The sequence below is a fragment of the Periplaneta americana genome, chromosome 13 (genome assembly GCF_040183065.1).
Source record: "Periplaneta americana isolate PAMFEO1 chromosome 13, P.americana_PAMFEO1_priV1, whole genome shotgun sequence".
In the NCBI taxonomy this organism is placed as follows: domain Eukaryota; kingdom Metazoa; phylum Arthropoda; class Insecta; order Blattodea; family Blattidae; genus Periplaneta; species Periplaneta americana.
In genome coordinates, this window is record NC_091129.1 from 91,932,987 (window position 1) to 91,957,457 (window position 24,471).

The 24,471-nt window shown below is 33.2% G+C and overlaps 1 long non-coding RNA gene and 1 other non-coding gene across 2 annotated transcripts in view; one reads left to right on the forward strand and one right to left on the reverse strand.

Annotated features, from left to right (window-relative positions):
• Positions 1-20,431, reverse strand: part of LOC138711590 (uncharacterized) — a 671,876-nt gene extending 651,445 nt beyond the window's left edge. The window contains exon 1 of the long non-coding RNA XR_011335403.1: positions 20,101-20,431. This is a non-coding gene — a long non-coding RNA (uncharacterized lncRNA). The remainder of the gene's footprint in view (positions 1-20,100) is intronic.
• A 1,087-nt stretch (positions 20,432-21,518) lies between these two features.
• Positions 21,519-21,592, forward strand: TRNAS-GCU (transfer RNA serine (anticodon GCU)). The gene has a single exon. It is a non-coding gene; the product is annotated as a tRNA-Ser (tRNA).
• Positions 21,593-24,471: the final 2,879 nt, after the last annotated feature.

Genomic DNA, 24,471 nt, shown 5'->3' on the forward strand with positions numbered 1-24,471 from the left:
TGATGTCCCTGTATAATGATATAGGGTAATAGTAATAATAGTAACAATAATAGTAGCAATAATAAGCCTGAAATTAGCATAACTCTGTCACCAGTGAAATCTTACACATTTTGCAAAAGTTATTCGTAATCCGTTCGTAAAGTTTCTTTGTGTGATAAGCATTTCTATATGCAAGTATGCAAAAAAAAACCGCCTCTGGATTGAGTGTTTTCAGTGACATTGTATTAAGAGTTGTACAGTAAAGTCCGAAAGTCTTGTCATCCACCCCCCTTATTTGTATGTTGATATGCATCCATTTTGAACATGTCATAGCAGATGTGTGGCAATGGTTGATACCTTACGTTCCGGCTTGTGTAGTGATCCAGAACACCAGTATGGAACCATCACTGTTGTGGCACAAAATGATGCGGCGCCATGTCCTGTGTAAAATTTTCCGTAGCAAAGACGGTGTGATCTCCCTGAATGCCTCCCTAACAGCTTGCTTCAAATCTTCAATTGCCTGGTATCGATGTTTCGAGACACGCTGCTTAATTATTCCCCACAGGGAAATCACACCGCCTTTGCTGAGGACAATGATGGTCCCATACTGATGTTCTGGGTCACTAAACAAGCTGGAACGTAAAGTATCAACCATTGTCACACATCTCCTATGACATATTCAAAATGGATGCACATCAATATATAAACAAGGGGGGGGGGGTGACAAGACTTTCGGACGTCACTGTAGATCATAACCGAGATGAATATGGCGCTGAGTTCCTCTTCTACGTACAACAGTAATTCCTTTTTACCCCGTTTGTCAGTCCTAGAAGTTTGTAACATAGTCACCGAAATATCCCATACCAAATAGTATACATCAGTCATAATTTAACCTGAAGTTATGGTAATGTTTGTAGCTCCTGTACAAGTTCAGAGGACTTTGTAGATAGAATTAGCTATGTTGTATTGTTATGCACTGTAAACTATGTTTTGATTTGAAGAGATTTTGGGGAACTAGTAGGGGGGCCACAGTGAATTTGGTGTAAAATGTTTGCAGTCACTGTTGTTCCCTAAATCTAATCTGGACAGAGAGAGAGAGGAGGGAGGCTTTTCTGCGTACACGAAAATACTCAGTGACTGTCACAAACGTGCGGGCATTGTAGATACCATGCTTAGTTTATATTTTAGTGATGCTGATTGGCCTATATGTGATAATGTCTCAGCAAAAGGGAAAAGTAACAATGTTTTATATTAAGTATAACATACTGCACTAAACTGATAATTTATTTAACAAAATACAGTATGCCCCTAATTAACAACAATTTGTTTCACGAAATATCTAGAAAATAGTAGCAAATTTAACACCGAAGTCCTCCATTTTATTTCATAAAAAAAAATACGGTGCGTAGTAATAGTACTTAAAATTGGCACTAATCTAGCATTATCCTGAACGGTCTTGGGAAACTACAAAAAAACTTGAGATTGAACCCCGAACCTTCAGAATGAAAGGTGAAATTATTTCCATTACATCTAGGTGCTTGATAATGTATTAATTCCAGTTACTGTTACCAGTATCCAATACGAAGTAAAAGTATCTCCACAGGCAAAAGTAAAAGAAAACGAAACTAAATACGTTTGAAATGTTTACACTGGACTTCATTCGTTGTATCACTAAAATACTACATTTGCAAAATATCGTTTCCGGTAGTAACAGACACAATAAATGTATTAATGACAAATATTATTTAAGCTAAATGAGTATGTGAGATCACCTTTCGTCTCTCTTCCCTTCTGATTATCTAAAATGAAACGAGTTACTGTCTTGTTTAATTTATGGAAATATAATGGCATGGAAATTTACTGCTGGTAAAGTCAAATGTCACAGTTCAAGCAGAAAATAACATTGAACAACAAATTTAAACTTTGTTTCTGTCCTTTAGATGAAACTATGTAATTTTAACTAAATGAGAGGTGCTGAGTTCATTTCTGAAAACCAAAATTTTCTAACACATACCTTTTTTTTATGGTATAAGCACTTCACTTATTTACATACATTTGTTATACTAGCACATAAAGCAGCCTTTGTTTGGCCAACATTAACAAATTATTTTTTTTTTTAACGTTTGTAGACAGCTTTTGCAATCTCTCTGATGAGTGACCAGCAATATTCAGTCAGCATTCTTGTATTCCACCTTCCACTGAAGCGCTTTTCGAAGGTAGACATTTATTGATGAAGACTTTCCCCGTGTTCATCGCTCAGAGCACCAAGGTTTTTGAAAAGAAGTTCAGATGGCTGTCCAGAAAGTGTACTTTCAGTGACATCTTGCATCTCATAAGGTGAAAGTAGTGCAACATTTCACTAACATTAAATAACTCTTTATTTTGGAGAAACAATACGTGTTGGACAAAAACTAACTGCAGATTCATTTGTGCGACCACAAAAATACATCGAATACACATATTTTTATAAAAAGGACAAATGTCATGTTGTACAGTGTAATTAGTGAAAAAAAAGAAGAAAACTTCGAAATATTACGATGTTAAATTTTAATATTGATAGCATATATTTCAACTAATGGAATCTGAATCTTGCGTGCAATTCGCTGGAATAGTCAAATATAATTGCCTACTTATGTAAAATTATATTCTGCTAATGGATTGATAAAAATGAGAGTTTAATTTTAAACAATATAGGCATATTCTTTTGTTATTAGAACACTCAAAAATATTTATAAGAAAAAAAAATGAATAGAATACATTTTATATGGGCTGCAAGTGAATTAACATATTTTTTTTAACAAATGAACTATTTTTGTGAGCTTTTAATATTTACGGGATAAACACGAAAAATGAACTTAGAATATGTCATTTTTACGTTCACTCCTATCGACGATATTTGATTATTTCAAAATGCTGAAAAAATGATGTGGAGATTATAATGTCCACGTAGATCTTACTTCAGTAGGCTATTGTAGAGATGTTGAAAGATATCTGTGATCTGAGGCGTCTTTTCTAGTGTTGTGCAATAAGAGCTGTTTGGAATCTTCACGGGGAAAGAAATTTGCCATTAAATTCCTGCCATTGCATGGGACAGGTGATGAGTTAGATGAATGTGCTTCAGTCTCTGATGACAGTTGAACGTGACGCCAACAGTTGGATGGTACGCCATGACACTCCACTGGCTGTCATGAAACGGATTTTTGTTTTGACGTGAATACGTCTTTCTTGTAGGTACCATTATGAAAAATTGACTATTTTAGCGTAACACGAAGTTGAAGAGATCTTCGTTAGATGCTGCACATGGCTAAGCATACATATGCTGCCATCTGTCGAATCGTGCATAATCTGCTTGAAAGTGAATAAGCAACGAGAGTTGTATGTAGATAACGCTTGTTGCTTATTAGATAACAGGACATTATTTAGGTAGTTATAACGTCACTGGGCTAATCAGTGTAATAGTGTGGAGTCAACTAAAAATGGGAAGAGTTTATTATTTATGTGCAAGGGGCAGAATGAAGTATATTAATTTAATTAGTTAGAACTCTTTCGTCATGGTTACAGGATAGTCAAGTGAAGCGTAAAAATACATTAAATAATAACAAAGCACATTCCTAACGATAAAAAATAACAATAAAATAAAAACAATAAAACAAAGACCTATTCAGTTATCGGAATTGTATGAATCGCTTTTCCTTTTTGTTTTTATTTTAGTGAATGCGAAACGGTCACATAAATGGAATCTTCATGTGTAATGGAATATTAAAAAAATATTTTTGACAGAAACTACAATTGTTTCGTGGGAGTTTTATAATAGTGAAGTTGAATGGAATTGGAAAACTGTGTGCGAGAAACATTTGAAGAGCTAATACATTAAGAGGTGTAGGGGAGTCAACTAGCAAGTGAGAGCTTTGTTGAAATAAAACGTCTAAAATGGACGAATTAGAATGTTAAGGCAAGCTTAGAGAGGGTATCTAAATTAGTTTTACAGACTGTGAGTGATTCAAAAACGACACATACAAACACAATTTAAACATACACCTTCAACGGGAACCGTCATTTCCCTACCGAAAGCCGTACTTTAAAATGTTACGCTGATAACAATAACAGATGTTCCACATTAGCTTAAATCTAGTTGTCAGCTCATTGTATTATTCTTTAATTTTGTAACCTGATTCCGTGATTACAAATGCTGTTGAAAATGACGGACACCGATATAAATGCAGGAAAAACAACGAAGCATTACACTGTATATTGAATCCAGTACCTGTGATAGACACGTCTGTGAGTTGTTGTGAAATGTAGAAATTTGGTGTCGTGTAAAAGACCCATCATTAAGACTATTCAAAAGTCATTTAAAATTTTAAAGCGCTGTAAATATTACAACATCCAAGGCAGAAAAAACAACATATTCACTATGTTGGAAAACAATTTAGTTTCTTGTTTGTTCCTAGTTTTGCTGTTCCAAATTTGTCGTTCTGTTTATTGATTTTATTAGTATGTTTTTGTTGAATTTATTTATTTGTGTTTAGCCTTTTTTCATAATGTGTTCTATTATGTTGTATCCATTCTCCTGTAATGTATTTTATAGTGTCTATTTCTTCATTATAGTCTTGTTGGCTTATAGGTATTACTCGACCAAGGCGAGTGGAGCCGCGGGCGTAATGTGAACTATCGCGATGCGGTGTTACGAACGCAGGAGCAGTAGCGCCACGGCTCCGGGCTGTAGGGACTCCACTGGCGTTGGTCGAGTAGTATGTTTATTAGTGTGTATACCATGGATCGAAATGCTTGTGTTTGTGTTGTGTGGGATGAATACAGGTGCTGTGTGTTTTAACGTATTAGTGGGGATAAGTATTTTATAGTGTCTATTTCTTCATAGTCTTGTTGCCTCATAAGTATGTTTACTTAAAGACTAATTTTTGGTCCTACAGAATTTATCTGTTATGGTAACAATTGTTCTTAGAGAAGAAAAATTCGCTCCGGCATCGGGGATCGAACCTGGGTCCTTGGTTCTACTATGAAGAGCTGTAACCACTGAGCTACGCCGAAGTTGAATAGTAACACTGTGGAGGATATACTCCTTCTTTGATTTTAACCAATATTAAATTAAATATAATACATAAAATAAATAAATACAATACAGTAAATTGAATAAATAAAATACAATACCTACATCTGAGTCACTAGAACTGATGTTAAATGATATTACATTTAAAAAACATAACTAAATCTTAATGGTGTCCAGTTATAAAATTAATTTAAAACATAATAGTCTATTTATTTTATTAATGCATATTTTGTTACACTTTCAAACTTTACACACCTAAGGAAAAATTTTAATTTATTGTTTTACGACGCTTAATCAACTGCTATAGTTATCTAGCGTCTGAGTGAGATGAAGGTGATAATGCCAGCGAAATGAGTCCACTGTCGAACGCCGAAAATTATCCAGCATTTGCTGGTGGCAAACCACGGAAAAACCATCAACCAGGTAACTTCTCCCAACTGGGATTTGAACCCGGTCCCGCTCGTTCACGGTCAGGCATGCTAACCGTTACTCCACAGCGGTGGAGAAGGAAAATTGTAGAAAATGTGCTAGTTATACAAGTAAAATTACACATTTGTAAAAGTATTACTTCATTTTGAAATGAAATACTTGTAAGTCATGCAAAAATTAATTTGTAAAGATATGACTTCTTTTGTAAAGTTTAAGGTGTTAGGTACAGCTTAGAGCAGTAAACGTTTTGGAAATATTCAACATTTTCTTCCTCCATTACTGTATCTTGTACAATAATGAAAATTGGTATGTGTAAAACACTGTCCTTCTGCTATATGAAAAAATATTTTTACGATTTAAAGAAATATTTTTTTTTTTTCAAAATTCAAAATGGTGGCAGTTTACTGTGCAGTGATGAAGCGTTTCCCTCATAACTTACAAACTTCTTAACTTTTTCATGTTCTCTCTCTTTTATTTTATTGCTGAAACTCATGTTTACAATATCATGCTCTTTCAACTACATTCCTTAATACATTTTTTTTTTATTTTGTGTTAGAAGAAAATACTGATATTTGAGCATTTTTAAAAATGAATTTATTTTTTATCAGACAATCTATCAAAGGTAGAGACGTGATCTTGCATAAATACACAAAAATGTCATCACAGAATGTTGGATAGTTTTTGAGTTATGTGGGAAACGTTTCATCATTGCACAATGAAATGAATTTTGAAAAAAGAAATGTAAATATATTTTTTTTGAAATCGTAAAAATATTTTTTTCGTTTAGTATTTTGCACATACTAATTTTCATTATCGTTCAAATACAGTAATGGAGGAAAAAAATGTTGAATATTTCCAAAATTTTACTGCTGTAAACTGTACCTAACCCCTTAACTATACAAAGTGAAGTTGTGAATTATAAGTTAACAATTGACATACAAGACTTATAATTTACAACAACTGTAAGCACTCCAGTACATGCCCCTGAACTCCAATCACAATACTGTTAATTGAAGCCGCGCCGTTTTGAATGTATATTATTAAAATCATTCACCAGCGTAGCTCAGGGAGAAGCCGCGCTTGTCTGCTATTTTGTAGCTGTGCTCGGATGTGTATTCGATTTCCGCTTGGCTAGTTACCAGGTTGGAATTTTTCCGAGGTTTTTCCCAACTTAAAAATAATTTTAGGCAATTTTTTTGCTAATATTCCGACTCATCTCGCAACATACCATCTCGCAATCAATTTCATTGCCGCTAAATAAACAAGTAGTTGATACAGAAGCGTTAAATAAGCAACTAAATATTACATTGAAATGATAATGAACACTGAAATGGAAAGTGACATTGGAATAATAGAAGGAAACTGAAGAACTCCGAACAAACTCTCAGAAAACTCGTCTTTTTCCATGACAAATACCACTTCGCTATTACAGAGATTGGAATCCGGATCTAAAAGAATGTTCTGCTAACTTATCTAGTAAGGACCTAGAGTGAGGGATAGTTTCTACCTCTATGCAAACTTATTGCAAGGTGTTTCGCAGCTTAAAAAAATAGTAGACCTATTTTAAGATAGAAATAAATAATTATAATTATTATAAAAGCAGATATAATAAGGTAAATGATTTATTTATTAAAGCGAAACGGCAGAGATGTTTTCCGCAGATAAAATATAATCAGTTGGTTTGTAAAAATTTTAATATGCGAGTACTGAAAACAAAACTCTACATCGTACGTTAAATACATACGAAATTGATAAATAGGACAGAAATTCATATGGTTGATATATGCTATAAAAACTGCAATAATATACACAAGAGATGAAATGAATATAAGGGAATCGTTTTACCAATCCAAACAACATATCTGCTAAGCGTTCAGAGCTATTAATAGTTTTTCTACCATGTGTATATATTTGTTTTAGTACAGTATGCAATATCATTATCAGATTTGAAGCATATGAAAATGATTCTCAAAAGTAAACATTGGAGAAAATGGTGGCATTGATATTGTAAACAGTGATTATGTATGGAACGTTAGGTTAATTAAACATAATTTATTTTGAATTAGTAGTATAATTTTTTTTTTTTTTTTAGAATTCGATTAGTAGCAGGGAAAAACACTGATATTCTCTATATTACAAATAACACTCTTTCAGTATAAAGTTACAGATTCAAATTTTGTCTACTTAAATGAACAAGCGTGAGTTCGATTTTCGCTGGTAGCGTTCTTCCCGAGGTTTACACTAATGGTAAAGCGAATGTCAGTTAAATCTATGGATCATCATTGGTCTCATCTCACCAATTCTATCGACTCAAAATAACCTAGTAAGTATGCATGAATGAATGAATGAATGAATGAAAATTGGAGGAGAAACATTAAAAAGTTACTTCAGTGAAACTGCGAAACTCGGAATGAGATAAGTGGCCAAGAGGCTTGGAGCTCACATATTAAGTTTTTCTCAGCCCCAAACTCCCTTACAAGGACGTGTTTTCGCATAGCTTTTACATCAAGTACCATTACTTCATACACCTTAAAATGTGGCATTTTCCCCCCATTTTTACCTCCAATGAAGACAGTCATGTAAAAGATATCAGAATCACAACATGAAATATGTATACATAGTGTATGAAATTAAAAAAAAAAAAAAAAAAAAAAAAAAAACTTGACTTCAAAATATCTGAAATAATTTGTAAAATCGTTAATGTCATATACAACAAACACAGTAGATCATTTACAGATGATAAAGTTACATTTACAGAAGATAGTGTAAATTTTACAAATAATACTGTATAACATATCGTCGTTATTCCTGCAATAACTCTTATGTGACATATTTATCAATTTTCAGATTTTTTCTCTATTAAATAACTTATATAGTAATGTAGCAAATAATAAAATCTCCTATATATAACTATGTATTTTCTTTGTTTCGAAAATGCAAGAATTCATAGTCTCCTATGTACGGCTGCCATAGGATGAATAAATGTGTTTTTTCCTCCTACTGAAAAATTTTATATTTTGCACATAGGAGTTATTTCAGGAACAACGACGATATGCTTAACACATTAGCACTGCTGACTGATAACGGGTTCTCTCTCTGGGTAGGTTTATCACGAATTAATCCCATAAACTGAATATCACAAAAAAATCTTGCTTTTTCAGAACTCATTTTTTCATTAACTTTACCAGTATCTTTGAACTTCTGCACGATAAGAAAGCATAATACAAAGACAGTTTTTCAGATGTATTTTTGTCTGAAATCTTCTTAATCCAACAGCGAAGTTTCTACCATATTCGTAATAACATTGTACCAAATTAATCTTTGTTTGAAGATTAACAACCATTTTTTCAAGCTTGGAATATATCTGTAATAAAAGGCAAAATGGCTAACAATATTATATTTTTTTAAAACTTAACGCTTAGTACACCTTTAGTGCTCAGTTTATTTGACAATTATATTAATTTCAAATGCACATTCAATAGGCTATAGAATTCAGTGAAACAGTGATATTAAGATAGATCACCGTTAGCCATTCCGCTAACTTGTCGATTACGCCGTAAATCAGAGCTCAAGTCCATTCCAGTACAAGTAGAATTTTTCACAGATATATATGGTACTTCGGGTAGGTTTTCTCTACGTGATATCTACTAATTGCTCTCTTAATCATCACTTCATTAGTGCAACGTGCGACTACCACTTATGGTACACCAAAAGCAACACTGAATGTATCAAGTTGGTCAACTATTACTCCTAGAGAGATATTAGAGATGAGTAGCTGGGAATAAATTACTCGCCGATGATTGAAATATTTCAAGAATAAACATTAAACAATGAGTATGTATGTATTTATTCACACTGCAAATGGGTAAATACACGGTGGCAGTAGTAACTAGTTACACTCAATAATGACAATTAATAATAAGCACAATTAATAAAAATACAATTAATAATAAATTAATATTAATACTAATATACTACTACTACTACTACTACTACTACTACTACTACTAATAATAATAATAATAATAATAATAATAATAATAATAATAATAAGAGGAGCATCTTAAATTAAATGAAGCACGATCACTGAAAATAACATTCAAAGTAAATCTAAGTTGGAACTAAAACCCACGAGTATGATATGTTCATACATGCACAAGTACCTTTCAGCACTACACTCATTTTGCTGTCAACTCACTCACTAAATGGAACTACGACACATTTCACTGATTCTATCCTGATTTCACTAACACTTCAAAAACATTTCACTGTTCAGATACTTTGCACTGCCATTATAAACTATAAAACTTCACTGACACAACACACTTATTCACTGATACAACACTTCAAATAACAAAACATCAATTACACTCTTTAAATAGTGTGTATAATATACTACCGTTTATTAGTAAAGTCCTTAAGCACATTTTTAAATATGTTTGTGGTTATTGGTAAAACCTTTAGTTATTGGTAAAGCATTCCAGTCCCCGATAGTACGATTGAGAAAAGAAAACTTTCCAGTATCCGTCCTCTATCATGATTCAGAATAAATTAAAAAAATTGACAAAAATTTTCGTTAAATATATTTTAATTGTATATTTTTAGCCATAGGCTATGAGCCATGATATGTATTATTGTATGTCTAATTTTAAAATATTAAGGAATGTAAAGGGCACGGTGATGAAAGTCAGTTTCATGAAAGGAACAGCGAAAAATTATATCGCCATAATGTTTTGTCGTAAGACAGTGAACTGTGGCTTGTGGAAACCTCCCGTCTCTCTCTTCATAGGTACAGTTAATAAGTAAATTAAATTCCTGTTCTTTATGATACCTACATTTATTATAAATTAATTAGTTAAAATGTAATGAAATCAAATTAAGAATATTTGTGTAGATATAATAGGTGTGCAAGGTTGTAAGTTGAGCGAAATAAATAAGGTCAAGGATTTGGAAAATTAAATCTTTATTAGGTTTGAGGTTTTCAGGCTAATTTTGTTGTGAAAAAAAATTTTGAGTACTGGGAAATCATTTCTTCGTTGATTCGGAGGAAATATTTATTTTTCAGCATTATAGGTGCGTGTTTTTGGAAATGTAGAGTAATATCTAAATCTTAATCTCCATTTTGCTCGACCAAACAAATAATTACACTTCAGAAAGTGTCATATTTCATCGGTTCAAATTCATGCATAATTCCACATGTTTTGGTTTTGCCTTATTTTTTTTGGCTGATCAAATACAATATATATATATTAAAAAAAGTAAAAGTCAAATTTCTCGATACATTTCAACCATCTCACAACGTATTTCCATCACAACTCTATTCATCAGCTCTACTCTCAAAATAAACGTTTAAAATTACGGAGCAAAGAAAAAACAACTGATGAGTTAGCTATCAGTGTACAATCTATCGAAAAAAACTTCTACTTATTTGTGCTATTCAAATTTGCGAATAATTCTGCTCCCTAAAACCTGAAAAATTAATTCGAAGAATTAGTATGTTTTTAGTTTGTTAAAAGTTACTAATACCCGCTGTATTTTATCTTTTCCAGACAACTATAGGCCACTTTTAATTGAATAATATCCCTTCCTTTACTTCGTTCAGAGTTACTAATATTGCTGTGCTCTTCTTTTGTCTTCAACAACTACATTTCAAGATTTTTTCCTACATTTATTTTGTTCACAGCTGCAAACCACTTGGCCTGGTTTCGGATTACGGTCGGGCAAGTTACCTGGTTGAGGTTTTTTCCGGGGTTTTCCCTCAACCTAATTTTAACAAATGCTGAGTAATTTTCGGGTGGACCACGGACTCATTTCACCGGCATTATCACCCGCATTCATTCAGACGCTAAATAACCTGAGATCTCGATACAGCGTCGTAAAATAACCTACTAAAAATATACGCTTTACATATTATTGAATTTGAAGAAATTTTAATTCTTTACTCTGTTCACAGCTACGAATATTTACATGTGTTTCTTTCTTCTTTACCAGTTACATTTTAAAGAATTTTCCTCCCTTCTTTCCTATTCAGAATATTTAGATTTTTTCTATCCTAAACAACTACATTTCAAGAATTCCTCTTTCTCTTACTGTGTTCACAGAAATATTCCTATGTACTTTTCTATACTCAAGAATTGCGCTTGGAAAATCATATTTCTCTTTACTCTGTTCACAGATACGAATATTCCAGTGTGTTTATTCTATCCCGATCTATCAAATTTGAAGAATAATTTGTCCTTTTATTTCGTTTACAGTTACGATTATTCCGATATGTTTATTCTGCCCTCAATAACTACTTTTGACGTATTTCTCCTTACACTATTTACAAGTACGGATATTTCGATTTGTTTTTACTATCCTGAACAACTATATTCTAAGAATTTCTTCTTTTTATTGTAGTCACAGTTACGAATATTCCGATGTGTTTTTCTTTCCTGAAGAAATACATTTGAAGAATATCTCTCTTGTTACTTTGGTCACAGTTACGAATATTTCGACGTGCTTCTTTTGTATTGTACAATTTTACTTAAAGAATTTCTGCTCCTTTCCTTTCATTCTGTTCACAATTAATTCTACAAATTTGGGCTAAATCTCAATCCTGATAAAACCCAAGCCATTCTATTAGGACAGCAAAGGCTTATATTCTCTATTAATATGAATACCATTCCGTCTGTCTCGCTCAACAACACAGTTTTTCCTTTCAGTGATACTGTAAAAAATCCTCTGCATCTATTTCAACTCTGTTATAAATTGGAATACGCAAACCAGATATGTATGTAGATAAGGTTTCTCTGTCATGGATTTTTTGAAACGTCTGACAAATTTCGTTCTTACTAAACTAAAAGAAATCCAAGTACAGACCCTTGTGGTGCCTCATTAAGTCGCTATATAAAACGCCATACTTGGCAAAGTGCTGAACGTGCTCAAAAACTTCAACTGGTACATAATGTCTGCGTCCGATTTATTTTCAATAACCACCGACATGATCATCGGAATATTATTTTCTACGACTCTCCTGGCTCCGCTTGCAGGAATAGACGTTTAGTACATTCTCTTTGCTTGCTATATCGAATTATACATGATTCCACACCCAACTACCTTGCCTCTCGGTTTAACTTCTAGCTTTACATCACAAACGTAATACACGTTCACAGCACGATCTGTTGCTACCAATACCACATAATCAGACATCTAATACTCAAGTCCTTTCTCAATATCATTGGTCCGCTCCTGGAATTCCCTGCCACTGGACGTCAGGGATAGTGTTAGTCATCAGTCGTTTAAAATTATTAGGTTATTTAGGAATATGTTCAATGCACAGAATTAGTATTTAGCAGCTAGAATTCTTCAATATATTACTTTCTTGCTTCCATTAACACTTATTCAAGAGTTATTTTCCAATCGGTGCTAAGTCATTTATAAACGATTTTTTATTTTATAGGTTAACGTTGTTATTTCCCATACATCTGTACAGGAAAACACTGAAACTTTCTGAACGATGTTAAGTGCCTTGTTATTCCCATTATAATCTCAGTTTTTTTTTCGAAGTGTGCTAAGTCAATAATATGAATGTTCCATTATTATTAAGAGATTGCCTACTTCCAGGTTTACATGTAATGCAAAATGTTCAAATAAACGTATGTAATTACCACACATGTTTACAACATTTTTTCCAATGTGTGTTAAGCCAAGTGACATACTAAACATACAAAAATGTTTAACAGCATTGGTACCTAGCACAATATCAATTTCAAAAACTTAATTTCTATCAATAAAGCTCGCTTTCGATAATTTTTTAACTGCGAAAGACGCTTTTTAGTACCTTCAAGTTATTTCCATTTATAAAAAATCATGTTTCCTGAAAAAAAAGTAGATTTTTAACTTAGCATCATTTGGAAAGTCACTCTTTAAATTCTAGGAAATTGTCATTGTTTCAATGTAATCCATACTGGTTATACAAATTATACTCTTCCTTTAGTTGTGTAATTTTATTCGTATGTGTTAAATTTTTTCTCAAGTTAATACTTGTATGTATTTTCCTGTATGTGTTTTGATCCTGGGCCAGTGGAAGAGAAGGCCTGATGACGTTAACTCTGCCAGGGAAGAAACTATTGTTATTCTTATTATTATTATTATTGTTATTATTATTATTGTTATTATTATTATTACAAATATTTCGATGTGCTTATTCTGTCCTGACAAACTACGTATAAGAAATTTGCTTCATTTTCTTTGTTATTAGTAAAGAATACTCCGATGAATTTATTTATCATAAACAATTAAAATTCAATCATTTTTATTCCTTTTCTCTGCCCATATTTACAAACATTCCTACAAGTTTCATTTTTCCTCAACTAATTGCGTAGAAAGAACTCTCCTCCCTTACCTTTCTTCACAGTTTGGTATACATCGATGTTTGTTTTCCCCTGAAGAATTATACTTTATGATTTTCCCTCCCTTTACCATATTTAGACATACAAAACTTGAGATTTTTTTCGATCCCGAAAAACTTCGTGTTACTGAATTCCCTTCCCCCCCACTCTTTACTTTGTTCACAGTACTTCGGAATATTCGTAATCATAGGCAGAATAAACGGAGGGAAATTATTCAAATGAAATTGTTCAGGATACAAGAAATATATAGAAGAATTACTATGTCCTCCTACTCCCAACAATTAAGCTTACGTGTGTAGAAATTTTCTTCCACTACTTTGTTCAGAGTTATGAATAATCCCACATATATTTTCTTCATCCTGAACAATTAATTACACTTGAATTTCCCTCCATTTTCTCTGTTGTTAATTACGTGCAATTCAATGTATTTCTTCTATCTTCAGTAACTACATAAACAATCGACTTCCTTTACTTTGTTTATAGTTAAAAATAATCCGAAGTATTTCTTTCATCCTGAACAGTTATTACACTTGAAGAATACCCCTCATTTCAAAATTTTCTCTCTCTTTCCCCCTTTTCTCCTTATTCTAATCACGTTTATGTATGTATGTATGTATGTATGTATGTATGTATTATGTATGTATGTATGTATGTATGTATGTATGTATGTGTGTGTATATATATGTATATACACACATAAACTGTATATTCTGTAACCCAAGAACTAAACTTAAAAAAAAAAAATCTTGCTGTGTATTTCGTTCACAATCTTCTTCAAAACCGAGTATAACTCTTACCAGGTAATTCTCTCTGAAATTTGGCATTTGTTAACAACAGTAATGTAACAGAAAATCTCACAAAGTATTACTTTATACATTCGTAGGACACTTATTCCACATAAAACTATCAAATACGCCGATTCTATACAGAATTGAACAGTTTACACACACTTATAGAAAGAATGTTGAAACATCAATAACTTGCCAAATTATAATGAATTCATACCTTTTAATACATTTCAATAATATATATTTAAATATTTAAATCCTAATCGTAATAGAAATACCGTATAATTATAGGCCTATTCTTCTTCATGGTAAATTCCATGCGTTTCGCTACAATTAGCGTCTATTACCAAATTGAGAAAAATAATTCCATTTATCTTCCATTTTCTTCGAAAGATCACCCGTTGACACCAACTGGAAGTATGTTCCAACTCTTTGTTGCATGCAAGTAATTTTATAACCCAAAGAAATAGCATATGTCTTTATTATAGCAGGTTATGTAAATATATTGTATTAATGTAGCACAAATTCATATGAAAGAACTGTTTGTGTATTGAAACTTACTTACTTACTTACTTACTTACTGGCTTTTAAGGAACCCATTGTTCATTGCCGCCCTCACATAAGCCCGCCATTGGTCCCTATCCTGAGCAAGATTAATCCAGTCTCTACCATTATATCACACCTCCATCAAATCCATTTTAATATTTTCCCACCTACGTCTCGGCCTCCCCAAAGGTCTTTTTCCCTCCGGCCTCCCAACTAACACTCTATATGCATTTCTGGATTCGTCCATACGTGCTACATGCCCTGCCCATCTCAAACGTCTGGATTTTATGTTCCTAATTATGTCAGGTGAAGAATACAATGCGTGCAGCTCTGCGTTGTGTAACTTTCTCCATTCTCCTGTAACTTCCTCCCTCTTAGCCCCAAATATTTTCCTAAGAACCTTATTCTCAAACACCCTTAACCTATGTTCCTCTCTCAAAGTGAGAGTCAAGTTTCACAACCATACAGAACAACAGGTAATATAACTGTTTTATAAATTCTAACTTTCAGATTTTTTGACAGCAGACTAGATGACAAAAGCTTCTCAACCGAATAATAACACGCATTTCCCATATTTATTCTGCGTTTAATTTCCTCCCGAGTGTTATTTATATTTGTTACTGTTGCTCCAAGATATTTGAATTTTTCCACCTCTTCGAAAGATAAATCTCCAATTTTTATAATTCCATTTCCTACAATATTCAGGTCACGAGACATAATCATATACTTTGTCTTTTCGGGATTTACTTCCAACCCTATCGCTTTACTTGCTTCAACTAGAATTTCCGCGTTTTCCCTAATCGTTTGTGGATTTTCTCCTAACATATTCACGTCATCCGCATAGACAAGAAGCTGATGTAACCCATTCAACTCCAAACGCTCTCTATTAACCTGAACTTTCCTAATGGCATATTCTAGAGCGAATTAAAAAAGTAAAGGTGATAGTGCATCTCCCTGCTTTAGCCCGCAGTGAATTGGAAAATCATCAGATTGAAACTGGCCTATACAGACTCTGCTGTAAGTTTCACTAAGACACATTTTAATTAATCGAACTAGTTTCTTGGGAATACCACATTCAATAATAATATTATATAAAACTTCTCTCTTAACCGAGTCATACGCCTTTTTGAAATCTATGAATAACTGATATACTGTACCCTTATACTCCCATTTTTTCTCCAATATCTGTCGAATACAAAAAACCTGATCAATAGTCGATCTATTACGCCTAAAACCACAATGATGATCCCCAATAATTTCATCTACATATGGAGTTAATCTTCTCAAAAGGATATTCGACAAAATTTTGTACGACGTCACCAAAAGTGATATTCCTCGAAAGTTACTACAGTTAGTCTTGTCCTCCTTCTTAAAAATAGGTACGATTATAATATTGAAACATTTAAGTAAATTTCTCAGTTACAAGAATAGTTATCTGGAAATGTTCCAACTAGTAAAAGACATTAATTTTATTTATACCACAGTTAACTTATGCCTCCTTGTCAAATAATCAGCAATTCAGTTGAGGGGAAAGTAAAATTATATTTCTTTCTGGACGGGTAATATTTCATGACTGAGTGCCCTCAAATGCTTCTACAATCCTGTCTAACGTTTAAGATATCTATGGCAAGAGACAATTTTCGAAGGTACAATTGCGAAGTAAGTTAGTTAGGCTTTCACATGAATATTATTTCCGCTGATTGCGTGAAAGACAAGGTTACGTTTATTTTCATATATATTTTTTTATTGCTTAACATTTTTGGCAAAAAAGAGTTTATTTAAAGGAAATCTCGTATAGATATTAATTAACATTTCGAAACAGAAAAATAAAGTTCATTGCTCTATTTTCTTATTAGCCAAAGATACTACGTTAAGTTTAAAAACAATGCGTATGTTTACATCCTAAACATTTACTAAAATAAATGTTATATTTGGGAAGTAATAAAATTATGTGAGAACACGACACTCTATTGTCAGTCCCTCTCCACAGAACGTCTGCGTATTCTTCGTCTTTTACAATACACACTATACGTTCTTGGAATTCATTACCTACAGATGTCAGGAGATGCCCGACCTTAAACGCTTTGAAGTCCAAAGCGACACATCTTATTTTAGAACGCACAGTGTCCCAGGATATATATTAAAATTCACAATTATAACTAGTTTATAAAGTAATCATGTAATTTAATTTGTCATCTAGTTAAAGTAGGTATTTAAGTTCGATAATCCTCTGACTTACGCATATTTTTTCTGTTTAGATCTTGTCTTCGGTATACCTTTAATTTTCTGTTGTACTAATATTATATTATCATATATTTCCTTTTTATCCTCTGGTTGAGTGGAAGAGAAGGCCTCACGGCCTTAAACGCTGCCAGAAAAAATAAAGTGTTATTTTTTTTTCAGAAATATATTTATGTGGACATACTGCTTTTAAAATTCGGTGTTTATAACATGATTTATACCATACACAAAATCATAAAGATATTGTCGTTATAGTTGGTTGCGCAGTACCGTAAATCATTATATTAATCAGCTTTTTCGAATGAAAACTCGTTAATTTTAGTAAACATTACGTATGTATATATAATATATTTTTTTCATAATTCCCGGCTGAATTGACTTGTAGACACTGAACATAAAATAAATTATCCAAATTGTTCAGGAGAAATCGCTATACACAGTTAGGCATACAGATGGAATACATGACGAAAACCAATTTTCTGTGTCAAGGATGATCAAGATATGTTTTATCAAAACAATACTGTCTCACTATACCATGTAAGAATATAAGATATGCAGAAATATTGTAAGACGACAACCTCAATATACGATTTATATGATATGTTGGAATGTGAAATTTTAAGACAAAGAATTATTTATAATTTTTAAGTTCACAAAGATGAAAAACTGTGATTGAGATTCTGGCTGATATGTACATCTATTATCAGGCAGTACATCTCACTTGACGATACGTGTCAGAGGAAGAACAATTGGACGGCGTTACGCAATAAGAGACCAAGCGTCAAAAACCTGTTTCGAGATATTGGCCACTAAAATAAATCTGTTTTTTTTATAAAACATTTTATGCATGAAGTATTATAACATTCATACTGTTACAAAAAATAGTACAAATAATACCAAAAGGGGCTAATAGATTTTTAATAAGAGACCAGCAGTTGAATTAATATTTCAAAGCAAAATAAATAAATGAATTTTATGAAATAAACATATTTTTGCTTATAAATGGCAGAAAAATTCAGATATCACATTCATGATTTTTTCCAAGTTAAATTAGCCTGCCATCAACAGATCTGTGCAAATATCTATTTTTTTTTTCAAATTGTCGGTTGGTCTATTATTGCGTAACTCCGTCCAATTATTTGTATCTAAAGTCTGATTAGTGGAATATGTAGCTAATCGACGATGTATGCAATGGAGGGGGAAAGGAACAGGCCATCCTGCCCCATTATCTCCTGGTCTAGTTGCCTCATGCGTGATGTCTGTTGTTGTTTAGTCAAATGCCCGAAGATAGATCTGGACCCCACAAGTGACACCAACAAAAGATGTAAACTGGAAACAGTTGATTATCTCATATGCTGGAAACGTAACTACACACTTTTATACCAATAGTAGTCTAACAATGATGAAACAAATTTATAATTGCAAAAACTATTCTTTACATTAATTTCAGGTGTGATGTTCTTTAATCTAAGTGAAAATAAACTTTGTGATGATAATACTTTACAGTGTTCTTGATTAATTTCTTACTTCAAAAATTTAATTATATTAAGAAATCATTAATCACTGAAATACATAATAAAATTATAAATAACATAAAAGTTTATTCATATCTTATAATTATATTTCTGATTGAATTTCTGGCTGAAACATCTATTATCACGCAGTACATATCACTTGACGATATGTGTCAGCGGAAGAACAATTGTTTGTATGCATCTGAAGTCTCACTAGTGTAATATGTAGCCTGTCGGCGACGTATTCAATGGAGGGGGAAAGAAGTGGCCACTCTCCCCATTATCTCCTAGCTTAGTTGCATCATGGGTGATGCGTTATTGGTAACAATTATGAGATTCCAACCAGTCTTCGGTCTGCTGACTACAAACATAATTATTATAATGATTTACAGGCTTAGCTTGAGTTAGTATGACTAAATGAATTGGTAGTATCAAATACTTGTGAATTTTGAATGTTGATAAAAAGGTTCTAGAAAAGAAAGGGATTTAATGTTCTAAAGTGCACATGAAGAAGTAAGTAAAATCCTTAAATTTCTCGGATTAGTAACAATTACGAATTAGATGTCGTTCTGGAGCCTTATCTGAAATCGTAATATATGAACGAAAGTAAGAATTAAAGTCACAATAAAGCTAAAATTATGAAATGAGGAGCATCGTTTCAAATTGAGTTTTCTCAATTATTTTTTTTTCGTGGAGTGAAAAAAATCCTGTCTGTTCCGACCAACACTTTTGTTTAACATAATACTGAGCCACCGGCGCAGCTAATGTGGTAGCGCGTTTGCCTGCCCATCCGGAGTTTCGCTCGAGCGTGGATTCGATTTTGTTTTTTTTTTCCCCCTAGATTTTCTCCAATCGTGAGGCGAATGTCGGGTAGTCTATGGCGAATTCTGGCCTCATCTTGCCAAATACCATCCCGCTATCACCAATTCTATTGACGCTGAATAACCCGGTAGTTGATACAACGTCGTTAAATACCAAATAAAAAACATAGCACGATTGGAGAAAACTCGTTTTGTTTCGTTTCCGTTGGAGATTTGAATGCTTCGTTCATAGAAGAAATAGAACCGGTTTTTTAAGAGTGGAGGAGACACGTTCTGAAACGATGCTCCACAAATAATGGATTTTAAGAAAGCTTCACTTACATTGAAAACACATGAAGTTCGTAACACCACATGTTTAACATAACACTACCAAATAGGCCGGTCCTACACTGAATTGAGCAATTACCACACACATACACAGAGGAGAAAAAAATGAAAAATAAAAGCAATAACATTCACTACGAACTAAGTAAATCTTGATATACCCGTAACATCTTCACGTGTACAGAGAGACAACGAATACGAACGACTAACAGCGGATTAATATGGAATTGACACAGAATCAGCGTACACGGCGGGCGCACGATACGAGAAGCATCTGAGAGAGCGCGCTGCGGTGCGGGCTCCGCCTGCGACGGCTGCAGACTGCCGGCCTGGACGGCACACTCCGCGATGCTGCCTGCCTCCCACTCACACCTGCAGCCATCTTCATCCCGCGTTGCTATGATACCGCCGGCCGGATAACTGATAAACAAACCAACCAATCTTCGCTCGTAAGTGAATTAAACTGTGTACAGCAACTTTCGATGTCCATCCACTTCGTTTGTTTTAATGTTGATTAAGCTTTTAAGTAATTTAATTATTAAATACCATATTTCGTTGTAATAATTAATATAATTAGGAAAATAATTAAGATAATTTGGATATTAGTTAAGATAATAAGAGACAAGTTTGGAAATAAATCTCGAAAAGGAAAAGTATATGATTATGTCTCGTGACAACAATATTGTATGAAGTGAAAATGTAAAAATTTGGAAATTTATCCTTTGGAGCAACAGTAACAAATATAAATTATATTCGGGAGGAAATTAAACGCAGAATAAATATGGGAATTGCCTGTTATTATTCGGTTGAGAAGCTTTTGTCATCCAGTCTGCTCTCAAAAAATCTTAAAGTTAGAATTTATAAAACAATTACATTACCGGTTATTTTGTATGGTTGTAAAACTGGACTCTCACTTTGAGAGACAAACAGAGGTTAAATGTGTTTGAGAATAAGGTACTTTCGAAAATATTTGGGGCTAAGAAGGATGAAGTAAGAGGAGAATGGAGAAAGATACACAACGCAGAACTGCATGCATTTTATTCTTCACCTGACATAAGTAGAAACATTAAATCCAAACGTTTGAGATGGCCAGGGCATGTAGCACGTATAGGCGAATCCATAAATGCATATAGAGTGTCAGTTGGGAGGTCGGAGAGAATAAGATCTTTGGAGATGCCGAGACGTAGACGGTAGGATAATATACAAATCTGGCTTTCAGGTAGTAGCTTTACAGGGAGCTACTACCTGAAAGCCAGATTTGTATAATACATTCGTTACTGGAGGTACGTTAACAGAAAGCCACAATTTAAGTCACACAAGTATTTGTGTGCACTCATAGTTGAGTTCTGGCGTCTTGTCAGCTCATTTGAGTCGTGTGGATACAAAGGAAAAATTGTGACGGTGTCGTGTATTGTTCCTGGGGTAGCTCAGTCGGAAGAGCGTTCGCGCGCTAAGCGAAAGGTCCCGGGATCGATACCCGGCCTCGGAACAAATTTTCCTTGAAATTATTCGGTAGGATAATATTAAAATGGATTTGAGAGAAGTGAGGATATGAAGATAGGGACTGATTAATCTTGCTCAAGATAGGGACCAATGGCGGGATTACGTGAGAGCGTATATGAACCTCAGTGTTCCTTAAAAGCCATAAGTACGTAAGTAATAGTTAAGAAATTATCATAGGTTGATTTTAGCCTGTATTTTTTTTAATTATATCTCGGTATAGCGCAACTTTTTGATAGGCCTTAATGATCTTAAGTGTTTTTCAGAGAATTAACTGTAGTCTTGTCTGAATATAAGCTAACTTTATAAGTCCACTTGTTACTCTTTTTTCGTCTAATACAGAATACGTAGTATGCTATTCCTGTTTGAGTGCATTATGTGTAAACAGACGCGAAATTTTTAGAAAAATGGAATTTTTTATTGCTTAAATAACACATACTTTTCTGTATTGAATACTGAAATATTTTGCTTGTCTCAAGGACCAAATTGGTCTTCCGAATTTAAATACCACAGCGCGGCGCAATGTTCCACTCTTCCTTTGAGTAGCCATTTTGGAGTTTCTGTGCTCTAGAAATTTTCTTGGAATTTAGACAGGCTAACTGTCTGACCAGTACTAGGAAGCTGTGGCTTACTACTTCCTTATGGATATGGAGAACATTGAGTGCACTGTATGAGCTGAGATAGTAGATAAATAGTACTATAACTTTAAACGTCGTTTTCTGTAACTTACATTTTTCAATGCTTATGTGCCTTTTTCTCTGCAACAATTAGGAGTAAAAATATGAAATTTTGCACACAAGCTTAAAACTTATCTATAATTCCCTGTAACAAAATTTTGATGTGTTAATATGTGTGAGTTTTATACATTACAAAACTTAGAAAAAATAAATAAATAAAGTTTCATACCTAATATTTTTGTAAATAATACAAAGCCTAAATAAAATATTTGGTTGCAGGGAAACAGGGAAATGTTACTTTAGGTATTGGCAACATATGTAAAGTTTTAGGTTTATTGGTTTAGCAAATTTTTAGGAAAAGGTACATCATTTATTAATTTGTCAATGAAAATTTTGAAAAATAAAAACTATTATTCATAAAATTCTGAAACAATTGAAGGTAAAGAAAACCCTATTTTGAGCTACTATTTCAAATTTCAAGGTCTTAGATCCAAAAATGTGGAAGTTATAGGCAATTCAGTAACATAATTGTATTTCTCATTAGTCCCTCCTTAACATGGGTAGTACAGTACAAGAAATTCTGGATATCTCAACACATTTTACATACTTTTTATACTGCAAGTAAATTTCCAATAAGAAATTATCTAATACTGTAATGAACCATTGTTAAGATGACGAATATCACTGTACATACGCGATCTCTTTCGCTGTAATGGTAACTCAGCTTATGTGGAAGGCGGTGGCGTAAGTGTCGATTAGTCAATGGATCAATGCACACTATAACTGCTCTCATATTATAAATGGAGCTCTCTGTAGTTATAATTACGGCTAGTATTCTGGTCCACGGCATACGAAAATAATAGTCTATATCGACTTGACATGATATTTGGCGCGTGGCATGGGTACTATCAGGGAACACTCGCGTCTTGTTTGTGCTGCAGTTCACATTCTATTCATGATTCAAAACTAGGCCTCATAGACTGTTTACATTGCACTCTAGTGATACAGAGTGATACTACGATGATCTTTCCTACAATATTTAAATTATTTGTTCATTTATTTGATTTATTTTTACTGGCAGAATTAAGGCCTTCTCTTCCACTCAACTAATACAAAAATACATAGAAAATATAAATATAATGATAATAATAATACTTACTTACTTACTACTTAATTACTTATTTACTTGCTGGCTTTTAAGGAACCCGGAGGTTCACTGAAGCCCTCACATAAGCCCGCCATCGGTCCCTATCCTGAGCAAGATTAATCCATTCTCTATCATCATATCCCACCTCCCTAAAATCCACTTTAATATTATCTTCCCATCTACGCCTCGGCCTCCCTAAAGTTCTTTTTCCCTCCGGCCTCCCAACTAACACTCTATATGCATTTCTGGATTCGCCCATACGTGCTACATGCCCTGCCCATCTCAAACGTCCGGATTTAATATTTCTAATTATGTCAGGTGAAGAATACAATGCGTGCAGTTCTGTGTTGTGTAACTTTCTCCATTCTCCTGTAATTCCATCCCTTTTAGCCCCAATATTTTCCTAAGCACCTTATTCTCAAACACCCTTAACCTATGTTCCTCTCTGAAAGTGAGAGTCCAAGTTTCACAACCATAATGAACAACCGGTAATATAACTGTTTTATAAATTCTAACTTTCAGATTTTTTGACAGCAGACTGGATGATAAATGCTTCTCAACCGAATAATAACACGCATTTCCCATATTTATTCTGTGTTTAATTTCTTCCCGAGTATAATTTATATTTGTTACTGTTGCTCCAAGATATTTGAACTTCTCCACTCTTCAAAAGATAAATTTCAATTTTTTATAATAATAATAATAATAATAATAATAATAATAATGATAGTAATTAAAAATAATAATAACAATATTATTATTACTATTATTATTATTATTATTATTATTATTATTATTATTATTATTATTATTATTACACAAGGTCCATAGACTTCCGTCCCTTGTTCACGCCTACTTTTGCTTGAAAATATTAGAAAATATGAAGACAGAGTCGAGTTAATTTTGTCAATTTAACAAGCCTGATCTCGCGTGAATATTCTGACAGATAAGACGACTGGGTTCTTAGAGTTCCGCTGATAGCCCATGCCTAGTTTTGCTTGAGAATTCTCACAGACATAAAGACATAAATTCATGAACAATCCG